The 15921-nt window shown below is 39.0% G+C and overlaps 1 pseudogene; it reads right to left on the minus strand.

Annotated features, from left to right (window-relative positions):
• Positions 1–5312: 5312 nt before the first annotated feature.
• LOC101725858 (threonylcarbamoyladenosine tRNA methylthiotransferase pseudogene) lies at positions 5313–7141 on the minus strand (annotated as a pseudogene).
• Between the last annotated feature and the right edge of the window lie 8780 nt (positions 7142–15921).

A 15921-nucleotide genomic window follows, 5' to 3' on the forward strand; every position in this document is an offset into this window, starting at 1 on the left:
CTGGCCCGGGCCACTATAATTTAAAGTGGTACTCCTCTAAAGTGATGCTTAGGTAGTTTGTGTATATTCACCGTTCTGTTAATAACTTCAAGGTCTTGAATGCAGCGACCCCCCGTGTAAGCGCCTGTGTGTGTGCTGCGCATCTAATGCTGGGTTGCTGTCCAGCTGTTTGTATTTTAATGAATGCATTTGCGGTGGCAGGGAGCATATCACAGATGGGTTTTTTTCCTTCCGTCCCTGGAAGCTTTTAACGAGTCAGAAAATTTGAACTAATAGAGATAATGTTTTATGTAGTCCCCCAGTGCATTTGTTCAACATGTAGTTGGAGGAGTTCATTGAAATAAATGCTGTGGTTGAATTTTTAACAATGGCTGCATAAATATGCGCCCATTTATAACCTTTATGCCCACAGGAGCCAGGAAAATGATCTGTATAATTAACCCCTTGATTGATCTGGTCTTTCAGCTGCCAGAGTGGAGGGGCTGAGTTCCTACATAGAGCAGAAGGTACCTGTAAAGCTAAGGCAGAAGAATATTTGTGTGTGTATGGGGGGGGTTATTTTAGGCACTAAGTAAACTAATCATTTAAAAGAATTTTTTTTTTTGAGTACTGAGGGCTTTCACACTGAGCTATATCCCCAGCCCTTTAAAATGTTTACTCATTTATTTACTTCTTATCTTGAGACAGGGTCCTACTGAGTTGCCCAGGCTGGGTTTGAACTTGTGATCCTTCTGCCGCAGCCTCCCAGGGTCCTGGAATTACAGATTCGCACCACCAATGCCCGGCTAACAGAATTCTTAAGCTAGTCCATATTTAAAATTTTTTCCATCTATACTGGGAGATCAAAGATTTGAGATCTGGGATCAAACATTGTCTCTTCTGTTTTTTAGTCATAGTTGCATTAGTACATGTTCGCAGTGCATACTGATCACGTTCCTTGTGGGGAGTCGGTACATGTACATAACACACCTCAATCCCTTTTTCATCTCCTTTTTCTCCCCTTTCTCCCTTCTCCCTCTATCTCATGCTCCCTTCTCATTTGAGAAAGACCTATCTCCCTACTTCCTATTATCTGTCTTTATTTTGCTCTTTATTTATGCTCTGGGTTTCACATACAAGAGAAACCATGTGATACTGAAGCTTGTGTGTCTGATTTATTTCACTTACACTATGGTCTCAAGGTGCATCATTTTCCTACAATGACTCAATAGGTGTGGCAAGCAGAATTTGGAGATGGCCGCTTTTTAGATCACTTTCTGCTGCTGTAACAAAATACTTGACTGTGTGATTTATGAAGAACAGAAGTTTAATTGGCCCAAAGACAAGAGCATGGTGCCAGTGTGGATTCAGCACCTAGCAGGGCTTTGTTGCTGCAGTATAACCTGGCAGAGGGCACCACAGGATGAGACCCAGCGACCATGCTAGCTGGGGTCTCTCTTCCTTGTCCGAGAAAGCTACAGTGCAGCCTCATGACTCCACCTAACCCTAATTACCTCACCTCCAGATACATATACATAGGAATTGGGGATTAAATTTCCAACATATGAACTTTTTGGGGACACATCATTAGCAGCCCCCCAAATTCCTACCTCTTGCTGTAGAGAATTTGTGTAATTCCCTTCTCTCAAGGATGAGCAGAGCCTAATGGGACACCAGTCTCCTAGGAATGTAATGGGTCATCATCATTACATTCTCCTGTATTACGCTGTATTACCAATGGCTTCATCTGAGCAGAACGGAGAGAATCAAAGCAAGACAGAACTGCCGGCCTTAAAGAACCAAATTCCCACTTCATGAAAAAGGCCATGGGGCAGGGAGAAGAGAGCAGCCTCTAGGATCTGAGAATGGCCCCCAACTGAGGCCAGCAAGAAGGGGAGGCTTCTGTCCTACAACGCTGCAGGGGACTGAATTTCCCCGAGCACCAGTGGACTTGGAAGGGGACTCCAGGCCTCAGGTGAAATTGTAGCCCAGGAAACTCCTGGGTTCCAGCCTGGTAAGACTGAGCAGAGGACCTGCAACCTGTGCCTTGACTCCTGAGCCGTGGAGACTGTAAGGTGATGTACATGGGTGATTGAAACATTGTGAATGTTTCAATTAAAAATTATTACAGTAAATGTCACTTCACCATGAATGCCCTCACCTTGCTCAAACACACTGATTCCATTATTCTTGCCACTTTCTGAAGCAGTTCTGTAGGTCCCTTTTTGTGAGTGTTTTTAGGAGATGTAATACAAAATACAGTGAATGCTCTTGCCGAGTGCCATCCAATGGAAAGGCAGGCTCATGAAGTATGATGGTATGTCCTCGTCTGACTTGTTCACTGGATCTGGCACCATGCAACTGCTGGCTCTTCTTCAAAGTCCAAATGACCATAAAAAGGTCAACATTTTGAATGGTTTCAGGACATCAAGACAGCCACACACATAGTTGTGCTGTCTTCAGCACAACTAAAGACAGGAAAGAGGACTTTCAGAACAGCTTCAGAGAGTGGCAAGAATGACGGCACAAGTGTATGTGAAGTCAAGAGGACCATTTTGCGAGGATTAATGGCAATGTCTTTCATAATACTTAAAAATTTAAACACACATTGTCTGTATGTTTTGATCACGCCTCTTATGTGTGTTGATCTGTGCCATGAAGATAGAAAACCAAGGCAGCAGGCCTGGTTTGGGAACTGAGAGTTTGCATTTTAAGGTAATGCTGAGGCTGTTGGTCTGGGGCCAACCTCTGTGAACCACAATTCTAGTTAAACCTTCCCTGGCAGCTGATTTTATCAGTGATGTCACGAATGGACACTTATTCTGGCACAGAACAAGGCTGACCAGAAAGAATTTAGTAGTATGTCTTAAGCCACAAGTAAATGCAAACCCAATGGTTTAAACCTTTACAAATTAATTTAAATGTGATTAACAAAAATAAACACAAAATTTAGTTGTGGGAAAGGTGTTTAGGATCAGGGAGTAGTCTATGAGAATGAAAAAAAAATGAGGTGTGGACCCAGCATGGAAAACACATGCATCTCTATTAGTTCACACTTTGGAGGGAAGAAAGAGAAATGTTAATCCCTATTCTCTGTTTGAGAATCAAACCCCACCTATACTGCTTCTAAATAATCTTCATGTTATGAATATACCTCCATTAAAAATGAAGCAAGATTTTATAACACCGCATAGGCTTTCTGATGTCTACTGTACAGAGAATATGAAAGACGCAGTACCATTCTTAATTCTCCAAAATACTGGCAAATTCTCTGGCTTTGCTGAATATGTGTGGTTATCAAGGTTACTTCATTAGTAGCCAGAAAAATGGATCCTGTGTCTGTAATTCTGTACAATCATCTTCCACTGCCTTTCCAACCCTATCTGTGACCAAATTCTGCTCTATATCTGTTCCTTTCTCCCTCTCTTCCTCCCCCTTTCTCTCCTTGTCCTACTTGTTTTTGTCGAGTAATTTTTGAAGTTAAGAACATTCCGCTCCATCAAGGTTTTCATACAGTAAAGCAGTGAGAGTCTTGCCTAATCCTGAGGTGTTTTCCTTCTCTTTTAGTAATCTCAGTCCCCCTGGGTATAATATAGGTTCACTGCTGTGACTCTATTAGCCAGACCATCTGGATTGTTGTTGTTTTTTATTTAATACTGTACCTATCACCCACTATGATGGTTCTGCTCTCTTCAGATGCTTTTATATCTGTATAAGATATTTTAGATAACCATGTCCAAGTGCCGAGGAAGAAATATTAAACTTGATTTTGAAACTATTTTGAATGTTGCTTGTTCTAATGACTGCCTTGCTCAGGTCTGCTGGAGCAGGAAGGAGGCATGTGCATGCTTGAGAGAGAGAGTGTGTGTGTGTGTGTGTGTGTGTATGTGTATGTGTGTGTTGGGGGGGGCAGGGTGGGGAGCTGTGAGGAAGTGCACGGTAATTGTAATCACTGGTGGTGGGAGAGAGCTCTGAGCACCGCTGTGGAGTTATCTGTATTTCTGGGATACAGATTTCATCCTTTTATTCAGAGCCAAAGGCAGGCTACCTGGCTAGGATATTTGCTCAGCCCTCTTGTAATGGTGACTTTATCTGATACCTTTTTTGTTTTTGAGACACAGAGACCCTTCTCTGCAGCTCTGACACAGCCCAAAGGTACCATAAGAGTCCCAGGCCTTTCGTCCCATGGTGGTTCCTGTGCTTCGTGCTCTTTCAGTAAGAAATGAGATTTTTCCATGCACCTGTTGTCTTCCCAGAGCCTCATGGCTTGGGCTGTTAGATCAGTAATTAAATATTTTCTTTTTTGGAGAGAGATGGGAGGTAGGGAAGAAAGGAGCATTCATTAAGCAACTTCCTTTCGCTTTCACTTTCAATGCCTTTCCCTATTAGTAAAGCTTTATAAGAAATAATAAATATTTTGTTTGGCACAACTTAGGGAGTAAGGAATCATATGTAATTGCTCCTTGATAGTCACAAAGGATTGGTTCCAAGATCCCCATGGATACAAAAATTCATGGATGCTCAAGTCCCTTGTAGAAAGTGACAGTATTTGCACCAAAGGTACACACATTGTCCTACATACTTGCAATCATCTCTAGCATACTTATATATATATTTTTTACATCAATTCCTTTTATTGTGAAAGAAGTCATTTCACTTAGTAAAGACTAATGGTGTCAAGTAGAAATGAAAACGTGATCTGATTGATCAAAGATGCCAGACAAAAGGGCAGTTTGTTTTTGGCAAATCTAGCTTTTCAAAGTTTGTGGGTGCTATAGAAGTGGGTGATTCCTCATGTTTTGGAGAATGCTGCCAGCAGTCCTTGAAGTGCTAGCCTCTTCTGCACATTCCAAAAGGATTCAGGTTCCAAAAATAGGCTTCCATGTAAACTTTTCAGGAACACATCTGCTGTGAAAAAGATGTTTGTGAAACTGGGACTCCAAACAAAGCATGCAGAAGACAAGCCTTAAAATATTTACTGAGGATCAAGGATTCTTCCACATAAAGACAAGATGACCACTGTACAGTTAGGTTCCGACTTGAACACTGGAGATTTAAAAAAAAGGCAACCATCTGCATTGCTTGCTAAAAATAAGCCAAAGGAGTTTAGTTTGAAAGATATGCTATGGCAGCTGCAATTCAGTTTTAGGTTAAATAGCCAATGGGCTCAACTCCGTGTGAGGTGGGGTAAGCCTCATTACGAGTGGGCAGAAGAGGAGGCAGCACAGCAAGTCCACAATACCGCCCTTCCAGAACTGACATGGTCACTTTCCTGTTCGTTGAAGGTTTTAATTAGAAATGTATTCTTCACTGACGCTTCATTTCGTTGTATGTTAATTACAGATTTTGGTAAAAATGGTGAAAAGCAGAGCCATGAGAGCCAAGCCCACAGCTACCCTCAACACACAGTCTGGATGCAACCTTTGCAGTTGCAGCCCCATTCGGGAACTTGCTGAGTTGTGCAGAGTTGCAGCAGGGGTGTGGGATGTCAGATTCGGGTGAATCCCAAGCCTATTTCTGAATTCCTTTGTTAAACCTGAGACTTCTCCCTTTGCTAATGGTTTGCTGATGGATGGCGTGTATACTTTGGCATCCAATACTGGCAGCCCTTTCATAAAATGTTTTCCTGCTTCATAAATGTCCACCTCGACCATTTTCCCCATGAATGAAGGGTTCTTTGGCACTAAAACCTGCTCATAAAATTGATTGTGTGCAACATAAAACTTGGAATCAAAAGATTCTTCTGTTACTAACACTTTTTGTTTTTCACCAATCTTGTGATCATAAGGATTGTAAGAATGAAATACCCGAGACAGATCTTTTGTCCTTTGCTTTTTCACTTGTGTTGGAACTTGTTCCATTTTTGCAGCAGGAGTTCCTGGTCTTGGGTAAAATTGGTTAATGAAGAGGCTTGGAAATTTGTACTCTTCAACGAGTTTCACTGTTTCTTGAAAATCCCGATCTGTTTCTCCAGGAAAACCACAGATAATATCTGTGGCAATAGTTATTCCAGGAACTTTCTTTTTCAGAAAATCCACTACTCTTTTGAAGTCAGCCACACAGTATTCTCTCTTCGTTTCCATGAGCACACTGTCAGAGGCAGACTGGACTGGGATGTGTAGGAAAGCACAGACTCAGGAATGATTGAGGATTTTCGCCATTTCCTCCAGATGCTCTAAAATATAGGGCGGATTTATCATGCCAAGCCTCAGCATTGCTCCCTCAGGAATCACTTCCACCAGCTTCCACAGGAGCCTGGGCAGACTGGTGCCGATGTCTCTGCCATAGGCCCGTGTCTTCACTGGTCAGCCATATCTCACAAACACCCTCTCTTAAAGGTTCTGCAACCTCCTGACAGCACTGTTCTGAGGAAGAAACCTTCCACACGTGAGTCTCTGGGGAATATTTAAGATCCAAACCAGTATCGATGGAAATGATTTCAATCAGTGGATTCTTCCTAATCTTTGGCAAATCCAATCAAGCTCCCTGCAACCGCTTTCCATTATCCTTCTTCTGACCCAGCAGTCTCACACAATGACCTTTAATTGTTTCTTCTACAACTTCAACCACACGATCTATCTGTTGAACCCCAATGATACTCAGTCCCTTGAGGTAATCCTGATGAGGCTGGGCTTGAGGGACACACCCGGCCAGCACTACTTTCTTGTTTTCCTCTTGAGCTCTTTTAATTGAGTTTCTAAAGTGGTCTTCAGCTGGGTTTTTTACAGTACAACTGTTCAGGAGCCACAAATCTGCTTCAGATGGATTTTCTGTAATTGTATAGCCATAAGCAGCTAGCTGTCCAGCCATATATTCTCCATCTGAATTATTATGTGAACAGCCCCATGTTTGTATCCAAATTTTCTGTATGCCTGGAATAGTGCTATCCCTTGGTGGACTGCTTTCCTCTTGCAAATATGTTTGGGGATTTCTTCTTCGCACCTTTGGAACAACATGCCTTCTTGCAAAATGTCTATCTTGTGGCTTTGAATCTTCCTGTGACACAATATCCTCTATGTCATCCAGTAGCATATCACAGGATGCAGAAGGCATCTTCTCTTGATTATCTGCAATTAGCCTCAAATCCTCTTGAAAGATAAGTCTAGCAGTCGGGAAATAACAAACCAGTTCAAAGTGAGAGAAATCAACACGCCACTTGCCGGAAACTCAAGCATACTTATATTATTGAGTACAATATAAATAGCTGTTTTACTGTAATATTTAGGAAACAATGACAAAGAAAAAGCCTGTACATGTTCAATAACATGTTTTTAAAAATGTATTTTCAATGTGAAGTTGGCTGAATGTTCAGATATAGAACCCATGGATATGGGACTGGCCCTGTAAACTTGTCAGGCATGTGTATGGCTCTTCTACACAGACCCTGTAAAGGGGTGGGTTACTTGTGACACTGTGTTGTCAATTAGGAAGTGGAGGGGACTTGTCAGTTTCTAGATTAGTGATGGGGACACTGGTGGTTAGATGGATGTACAGCCACTGTTGACAGGGGTAAAATCCAAATACTGGATTTCTGCATTTCCTTGTGAATATCACTATAAGTGTACAGGATGAAAAACAAGAAGAGAAAGTAAAAGTGGAAAAAAAGCTTTTGTAAATAAGGAGGGGAAGAGAGGTTGAAGGGAGGGGAGGGAATTTGGAAAAAAAGAGGAATCAAGATATATCATGGACAGGTACAAATTCCCTATGATGAATGTGATCATTATGTATATATAAATTGTACCAATAAGATTAATAAAATAAAAAGAAAAATTTATGTTGATATTTATGACTTATGAAATCTGAATTCTATTCCTACCCTGTACCAATTATTGGTCCTTAAAAAATCGTGCTTTTTGATAGCAAAATTTGTCTAGAAAGTCTATATTCAAATATAAAAATACTGCGTTTTGACAAATTTACTTGTTTAAGGATAGTGTTTTGAAGACATGTAGAATTAGGTCCATAGGTGGTGATTACTAGATACTTAAAAGTCTACTGAGAAGTTTGAGATTGGATAGATTCAACTCATCTAACAGATGGAGACATATGCTTGGTAGGACGAACTTCTTTGATAATGTCTCTGTCAATATTCCCAAAGATATAGGATAATATAATTATCTTTATAATCCTACTAAATATATAATCCACTGGCTAAAACAGATGGTACAATATCTGACTTGTGAGTTGGCACTGGGGATCAACCTCGGGACCTTGTGCTTGTGAGGCAGGAGGCGGAACCACTGAGCTAAATCCCCGGCCCAGGGTATAATTGTTAATTAGTCTTGCAGCTGGTTCATTTGTTCACGATCTCACCCTATTTTTAACCTTCAGCTGGCATTAAATGCTTTTGGATACTTTACCCAGGAATAGCTTTAGAAGCTTTCCTGCTTCTGGCTTGATCATGGCTCAGCCCAGAGAAAAACATTGCCTAGAATGTGTCCAAGTTCCTTTTGGAAGAGCATTTGACAATCCTCAAAATGCAGTGGAGCCAGCCTGCTCAGTGATTTTTTGAAGAGACAGATGTGGCCCAGGCTGGGTCAATCACCTGTACACTATAGAGAGAGGGACAGTTGTATCCAGGAAGAAGGTCTCTAGCAGGGAGGGACATTGACTTCACAGATTTAGCTTTGGATTTCAGCTCTTAGCCCGTGGTGGTGCTGACCAGGTATGAGGGAGAGCTATACAGGGAACTAGTGTTTCATTTTAATCTCTCTGGGGCCAGTTTTCCTGAACTATCCACTGCCAAACATTAGGGTTTCTCAAGATACCAAGACTTCTCCAACATCAATTCAGCTTGACAAATACTCTACATAATGGTCCCATTGTGCAATTCCTAATGCATATTGGCTTCCTAATGGTTTTAGACAGAGATTTCCAGACCAGAAATCTAACTACTTTAATTAATGATTTACTTCATTTATTTGACCAAGAAAATACTTTAAGCTCTTAGTGATTTATATACCAAACAGAACTATGAATTCAATGGGCAACTCAGCCTTTTCTGGTTCTGTTTATAGTCTTGTGTTTTACCTCTCACTGTCTCTTAGATGAATCTGATGACTTTAGGATTGCGAGCTAATTTACATTTTACAAAAGCCAATTACATCAACAGTGTCAGTCATGGTTCTTTCTTTTGCCTTCAAGCTTACCATGATTTAAAATTTTTACCAGTGTCTTCATATTTTGAAATTCTGGATCCTTGGATTTTTCCTATTTACTGCTACTCTGAGATGCTGAAAAAAACACTAGGAAGAGATTATAAAGAGTATTGTATACATCTAGAAAGGATGTTTTAGCTGGGGAAGAAAGCATTTTCTATCAATTTTTCTCAACTGTTACATACCATCCAACTTACATATTACCTGCCTATAATGGGGATTTCTAATGCTCTTTTCTTTCCAGTACTCTTTTCTTTTAGAGCCCACAGGTGAGTGATATTTTCTTGCTTCCAACAAGGGGTCCATGTGCCTTATTCTGGCTAATACATTATGAGTAGAAGTGACATTTGTAATTTTCTAGCTAAAGCATTTAATCACTGATGGGAAAGCTTCCACCTTTTTGTTCCCTAACTTCTATTTTTTGAGGCTTTATGTTCCAGAAATTTCCCAGATCCTTGAGTCTTTGTGTGGATCACAGTGGCCTTGTAGAGTCACCTGGACCCGTAGCTCACTCTGTGTAAATGGGAAACGTGTGTGTGTGTGTGTGTGTGTATGTGTGTGGTGCCAGTGAGTTCTGTGGGTTTTAGGTGTTGTAAAACCTAGTCTACCCTGAGGTACTGTAAACACTGAGATACTTTGTGTGTGCTTTCAGAGTCTTCCTTTTTGTAAACTGTGAAATGTTACCTAACTTACAGGGCTTGTGAGAATTAAATACCACAGACCATGTAAAACAGTGTTTGTCTCTAAAAAAATTCCAATTATTTGGTGTTAGAGTATTATAATGATCTGATAATCTTATTTTCTAGATACAAGTCTTATCAGGTATACGACTTGCAAAAATTTTATCTGTTTGTGACTTGTCTTCATTCTTTCAATAATATCTTTTGAAGAGTCAATATTTTACGTTTTGATGAAATTTGATTTGGTAATCTGTTCTTTCATGAATTGTACATTTGGTAATGTAACTGAAAAAGTTTTCACCTAACCCAAAGTTATAAAAGCTTTCTCCTAAGTTCCCTTGTAGATGTTACATAGGTTTAAGTTTTACATTTAAGTCTATGATCCATTTTGAGTTAATTAATATAATGTGAGGTATGAATGTAGTTGAATTTTGTTTTGGCATATGGACATCAAATTATTTCAGAACTATTTGTTGAAATGCTATTGTTTCTCCACCAAATTACCTTTGTACTTTTGTAAAAACCACTTGTCCATATAGGCGAAGGTGTATGAAGTGTGATCAAATAATGTGCTGAATGTTTACATTAAAATAACTTACTGCAGTAAAAGACTCATTGCCTATAACTCCCCCCAGCACGTCCTCTCCCTTGATACGTATTTATCCCATTGTTCTTGCCACCTTCTGAAGCAATTCTGGAAGTTCTCTTTCATAAGTGTTTTTATTTGTGCTGTCATGGCTCCCTTGAAGTCCAAAATTGAGTCAAAATATTAACCTTTTGGTACCATCTTGAGTTTGGGAAAGAACTAGGAGTCCCAGAGTAACAGATCCAGTGAAGAAGATCCACCAGGACACATCTTTGTGTTATTATGAGCTTGGCTTTTCTTTCCTTTAGATGACAATCAACAGCTGTATCCACTGTATTATTTATCACAGATCATAAAGATATTCATGAAAGAGGACTTCCAGAGCTGCTTCAGAAAGTAGCAAGAATGATGGGATACATATGTTTGAAGAGAGAGGGAATATACTGAAGGGGATTGATGGCTATGTGTCTTTTACTGTAATATATTTTTAAATTAAAACATTCACCATATTTTTGAATGTCTTTCTGAACTCTTTTGTGTCTATGGTCAGTCTGTTGATCTTAATGTCAGTGCCACATTGTCTTGATTACTATAAGTCTTAAAATCAGCTGGTATTAGTCCTCTACATTGCTTTCAGTGTTATTACTCTTTTAAAGTTGTTTTGGCTGTTCTAAATCTTTTATATTTTGTCTTAGTTACTTCTCATGTTGCTGCGACAAAATATCCAACGCCCAAAGTTAAAGGAGGAAAGTTTTATTTATTTATTTATTTCATGGTTTCTGCCCTCATAGAGCTTTCCTCATTAACTTTATTGGTACATTTTAGGTATAAAATACAGTTACATTCATCATTGGATCTTGTACCATTACATGAGTCTCTTGGTTCTTATTTTTTTCCCCTTCACTTGCCCTCCCTTCACCCCCTCCATGCTTCCCTATTTGCAAAGGCCTTGTTTCCATTTTTTTCCTCTTCTCATATTTTTTCCTTTCCCATTTTTCCCTTCCCCTACCCCTCACAATTTCCCTGCTCATTTAGACCTTTTCTTCCTGTTATACAATATCAGTTATACATTTTTTAAATTACAATATTAAGATCTAGGAGACATTACCACAGATTTTACAGAATTTAAAAGCATATAGAAAGCATATTACAAAAATCTTTTAAAAATAAATTTGACAACTTCTAAGAAGTAACTTAGAAGACAAATTAATGAAACTAACTCTGGAGGAAATATAAAATTTGAATAGTACCTATTAAAGAAAGTATATTCCTAGCTTGAAAACCTACCTATATGACAACAGCAGGCTCATAAACATTTTAACTGATAAATTACATCAAACATTTAAAGCAGAAAAAAGAAGGAACTCTTCTCCCTGCATTTTAGGAAATCAACATTGTGCTAATCCTAAAACTGGATAAAGATAATAGAAGAAAAAAGTATGAACATAGATAGAAATTATGTTAGAAGTCAGATCTGGCAGTATATAGAAAGTGGTTTTATTATAGGGATGGCAGTGTTGGTTCAGCATTGGAAGATCCATCCCCAAAAGCCATCATTTTAACAGAGGAAAGGAGAAAGCCATATGATCCTGTCACTAGTTGGAGAAAGAGTATTGGACTAACTTCTACAGCTGTTCATGGTAAAAGCTATCAGGAGACTAGAAGTAGAACAGAACCTTCTCAACAAATCAAAGACATGTACTCCATACTTCCAACAAAAACTCCTTCTATGAATGGAGATGATACAATGCTTTCTCGCTAAAGTGGGGAACGAGGGCATATATGCCTACTTTTCATCTGTCCATTAGACTTTGAAACATATATCTAAACCAAAATAGTCTGGCAATAAAATGACACAACTAGGATAGGATTGGCATGGCAGAAGCAAAATCTTTATATGTAGATGAAATGATCATCTACAGAGAAAATACTAAGAAATCTCTAGGAGCCCCTAGAACTTGTATTTCAATTTAGCAGGATTAGAAAACACAAGGTATATATAAAAATTCAGGTCTGTGTATACTTGCTATAAATGAAGAACTGGATATTGAAATTTAAAAGTTATGTAGGAGTACAAAGGACCCAGAAAAGCTAAAAACAAAAACGAAAACAGTGTTGGAAGACGTTTAGCACCCAATTTTAAGACTTCTTCTAAAGCTACAGTAATCAAGGCAGTGTTGGTGTAAAGAAAGACATATAGATCATTTGAATAAAACAGAGAATCTAGAAATAGAACCACACATATATGGTCCACTGAGTTTTGAAAGATTATTTAACATTAGCATTTTATAGAATATAAACTCAATTCAAGAGCCGAGGAAGAGATAGTGTCTTCAGCAAATGGCACTAGAACACCTGGTATCTGTATATAAAAAATTAACCTCAACTCAAGGGATCTATGAACCTAAATGAGAAAGCCTAAAAGTATAAAACTTTAGGAAGAAATTATAAGGGAAAATATTTATGAATTCAGGGTAGGGAAGAACTACCTAGGATACAAACAACATGATGTGTAAAAGAAAAAAAATTGATAAATGAGATTCCATCAAAATTTAGAACTTTAAATGACATCATTAAAATGAAAAGTAGTCCTTAAACAGACTATATTTACAATGCATATAACCTATGACCAGAATATATAAAGAATTCTTAGATCTCATTAATAGACAACCCAATTAAAATGTAGACATAAGAAGATGATAAATAGCCAGTATAGCACAAGGAATGGTGTGCAATTCTAGAATCAGAAAAATATTAATCAGTACAGTAAGAAGATTGAATTATACACTCATTAGGGAGATGAAGTCAAAAGTTTTAAAAGCCTTGTCATGACTTTTTCTTTTTGTTGGATTCTCCCCCTTTGTGTTTAATTTGTCACGCCCAATGGATTCATTCTGCTGGGTTTCCTGGGGTTGTGATCCTCATTGTCTTTACCTATGGTATTGTCTAAAATTTTTTGGAGTGCCGGTTTTGTATTCATGAAGTTCCTGAGGTGCTCTTTATCATGAAAGTATTTTATTTCTCCATCAATTTTGAAAGATAGTTTTGCAGGGTACATCAATCTTGGTTGGAGGCTGTTTTCCTTTAGGGCTTGAAATACATCACTCCAAGCTCTTCTTGCCTTGAGGGTTTGCACTGAGAAGTCTGCTGTGATTCTGATGGGCTTTCCTTTGTATGTGATTTGTTTCTTTTCTCTAACTGCTTGTAGAATTTTGTTCTTCCGTTGGATTTCTGGAATCCTAACTATTATATGCCTATGTGTAGATGTTTTTTGATTAAGGCTAGCTGGAGTCCTATATGCCTCACTTATCTGTATGTCAAGTTCTTTTCCCCTCCTTGGGAAGTTTTCTGCCATCACTTGTGTGAACAGTTTTTTATGTCATCTGCACTCTCTCCTCTTTCTTCCTTGACTCCAATCAGTCTTATGTTATTCTCCTTTGCATCATCTAGCAGCTGCTGGATTGATTTCTCGTGTTCCCTTACAATTTTAAAGCAATTTTTCTTTTCCTCCTCACTAATTACAATCTTATCTTCTATATGTGAAATTCTATCCTCACATTGGTTCATTCTGCTGCACAGACTTTTGATGGAGTTTTTAATCTCTTGGAAATCTGTTTGCATCTGTTTTATGGATTCCATTTGTTTCCTATGTTGGGATTCCATCATGTTCCTCAGATCCTCTATTTTTTAATCTGTGCCCTCTCTAGATTTATTAATCATGTCTTGCACCATGAGCACAATCTTTGCTGTTACCTGAGTAATTATTTCTGATTTCATTTTTCCCAGATCCTCTTTTGTTGCCAGTTCAGAGAGTCCAGGTGGTTGAGTATCAGAGTGTTCCATCTTGTTTCCCTTTGGGGTTGCTGTAGGTGATCTGGAAGTCTGTTTTTGAGGCTTGTTTATGTGTCTTCTCATTTCCATGGGGGGGGCGGGGGTTGCTTCTGGTGCCCATGCAGCTCACCTTCTCTGCCCTAGGAGCTTAGGATGGCAGTGGGGGAGCTTCCTTCTGGGTGCTGGGACTGGCTGAGCTTCACTGCCCTAGGAGCCTGGGATGGAGGCGAGGAGCTTCCTTCTGGGTGCTGGGACCAGCTGAGCTTCACTGCCCTAGGAGCCTGGGGTGGAGGTGAGGAGCTTCCTTCCAGGTGCTGGGATCAGCTGAGCTTCTCTGTCCTAGGAGCCTGGGAGGGAGGAGGGGAGCTTCCTTCCGGATGCCTGGAAGGTTTTATTGTAACTCACAATTTGTAGAGATTTGAGTACATAGTTGGCTGGCTTCAAGGCAGGGTGGCGTGGAATAGGGGCATTGCAGAGCAGAAAGACAGAAGATAGTAAGCAGCAAGCCACAACAGCAGTCCTTTTCTGTCCCTTGCATTGTATACAGGCTACATGCCCTTAAGGTGGGCAGCACTCACACCCAGGATGGGCCTTTTCATTATCCACACTCAGAACTATGCCAAACCAATCAGTGGACTAATTAGTAATCACACACACTTGGCCCCAGCATCACACTCTAAAGCTTAACATCACACATCTAGATCCACCTACCTCTGGAAAGCCCCATCTATCACTACATGAAGCTTTAAGGGGACATCTAGACAAAAGCCATAACACATTTCATTGGAGTTGCATAGAACCAATAGATTTAGTTGGGAAGAATTAACATCTTAACAATCTTTAGTATTCTGACCCATGAACATATTTGTGTCTCTTCATTTATTTAGATTTTTAATTTGTTCCAGTAATGTTTTGTAGGTCTCACTGTACTTGTCTTTTCAGCTTTTGTCACATTTGTATCTAAGCATTTCTTATCATTTGATGTTATTTCAAAGGTTGTTTTTTGAATTTCAGGTTATGACTATTTATGGTTAGAATACAGAAATAAAATTAGTTTGTATATATTGATCTGGTATTCTGCCACTTTGCTAAATTCATTTATTAATTCTGGTAGTTTTTTGAGAATCCGCAGAATATTCTATGTTCATAATCATGTTGGTTATAAATGAAGAGGTTTTACTTATTATTTTCCAAATTGTATGCCATATGTTATTTTATTCTTGTCTTATTGCATTAGCTAGAACCTTCAGTACACAATGGAATAGGAATAGTGAGAATAGGCATTCTTGTATTGTTTTGGACCTTGGGGGAAAACATTTGGTCTTTTCTCATTAAGTTTGGTGTTAGCTGTTGATTTTTCCTACATGTCCCTTATCAGGTTGAAGTAAATTCTTTTCTATTCCTAGTTTCTTTTGATTTTTTAAAATTTTATTTTATTGGTATATTATAGGTGTACAATATAATGACATTCATCATTGGAAATTTACACCTTTACATATTCACTCTTGGTTCTTATTTTTCCCCCTTCCCCTGCCCTCCCTTCAACCCCTCCATCCCTCCCAATTTACAAAGACTTTGTTTCCATTTTTCCATTTTCTCATATTAATTCCATTCCCTTCTTTCCTTTCCCCTCCCCCTCCCACTTTCCCTCCCCTTTGCCCCTTTGCATCCTATTTCACATTATCTA

The sequence above is a fragment of the Heterocephalus glaber genome, unplaced genomic scaffold (assembly GCF_053883595.1).
Source record: "Heterocephalus glaber isolate CG9 unplaced genomic scaffold, H.glaber_assembly_v1.0 deba00001610, whole genome shotgun sequence".
Classification (NCBI taxonomy): domain Eukaryota; kingdom Metazoa; phylum Chordata; class Mammalia; order Rodentia; family Bathyergidae; genus Heterocephalus; species Heterocephalus glaber.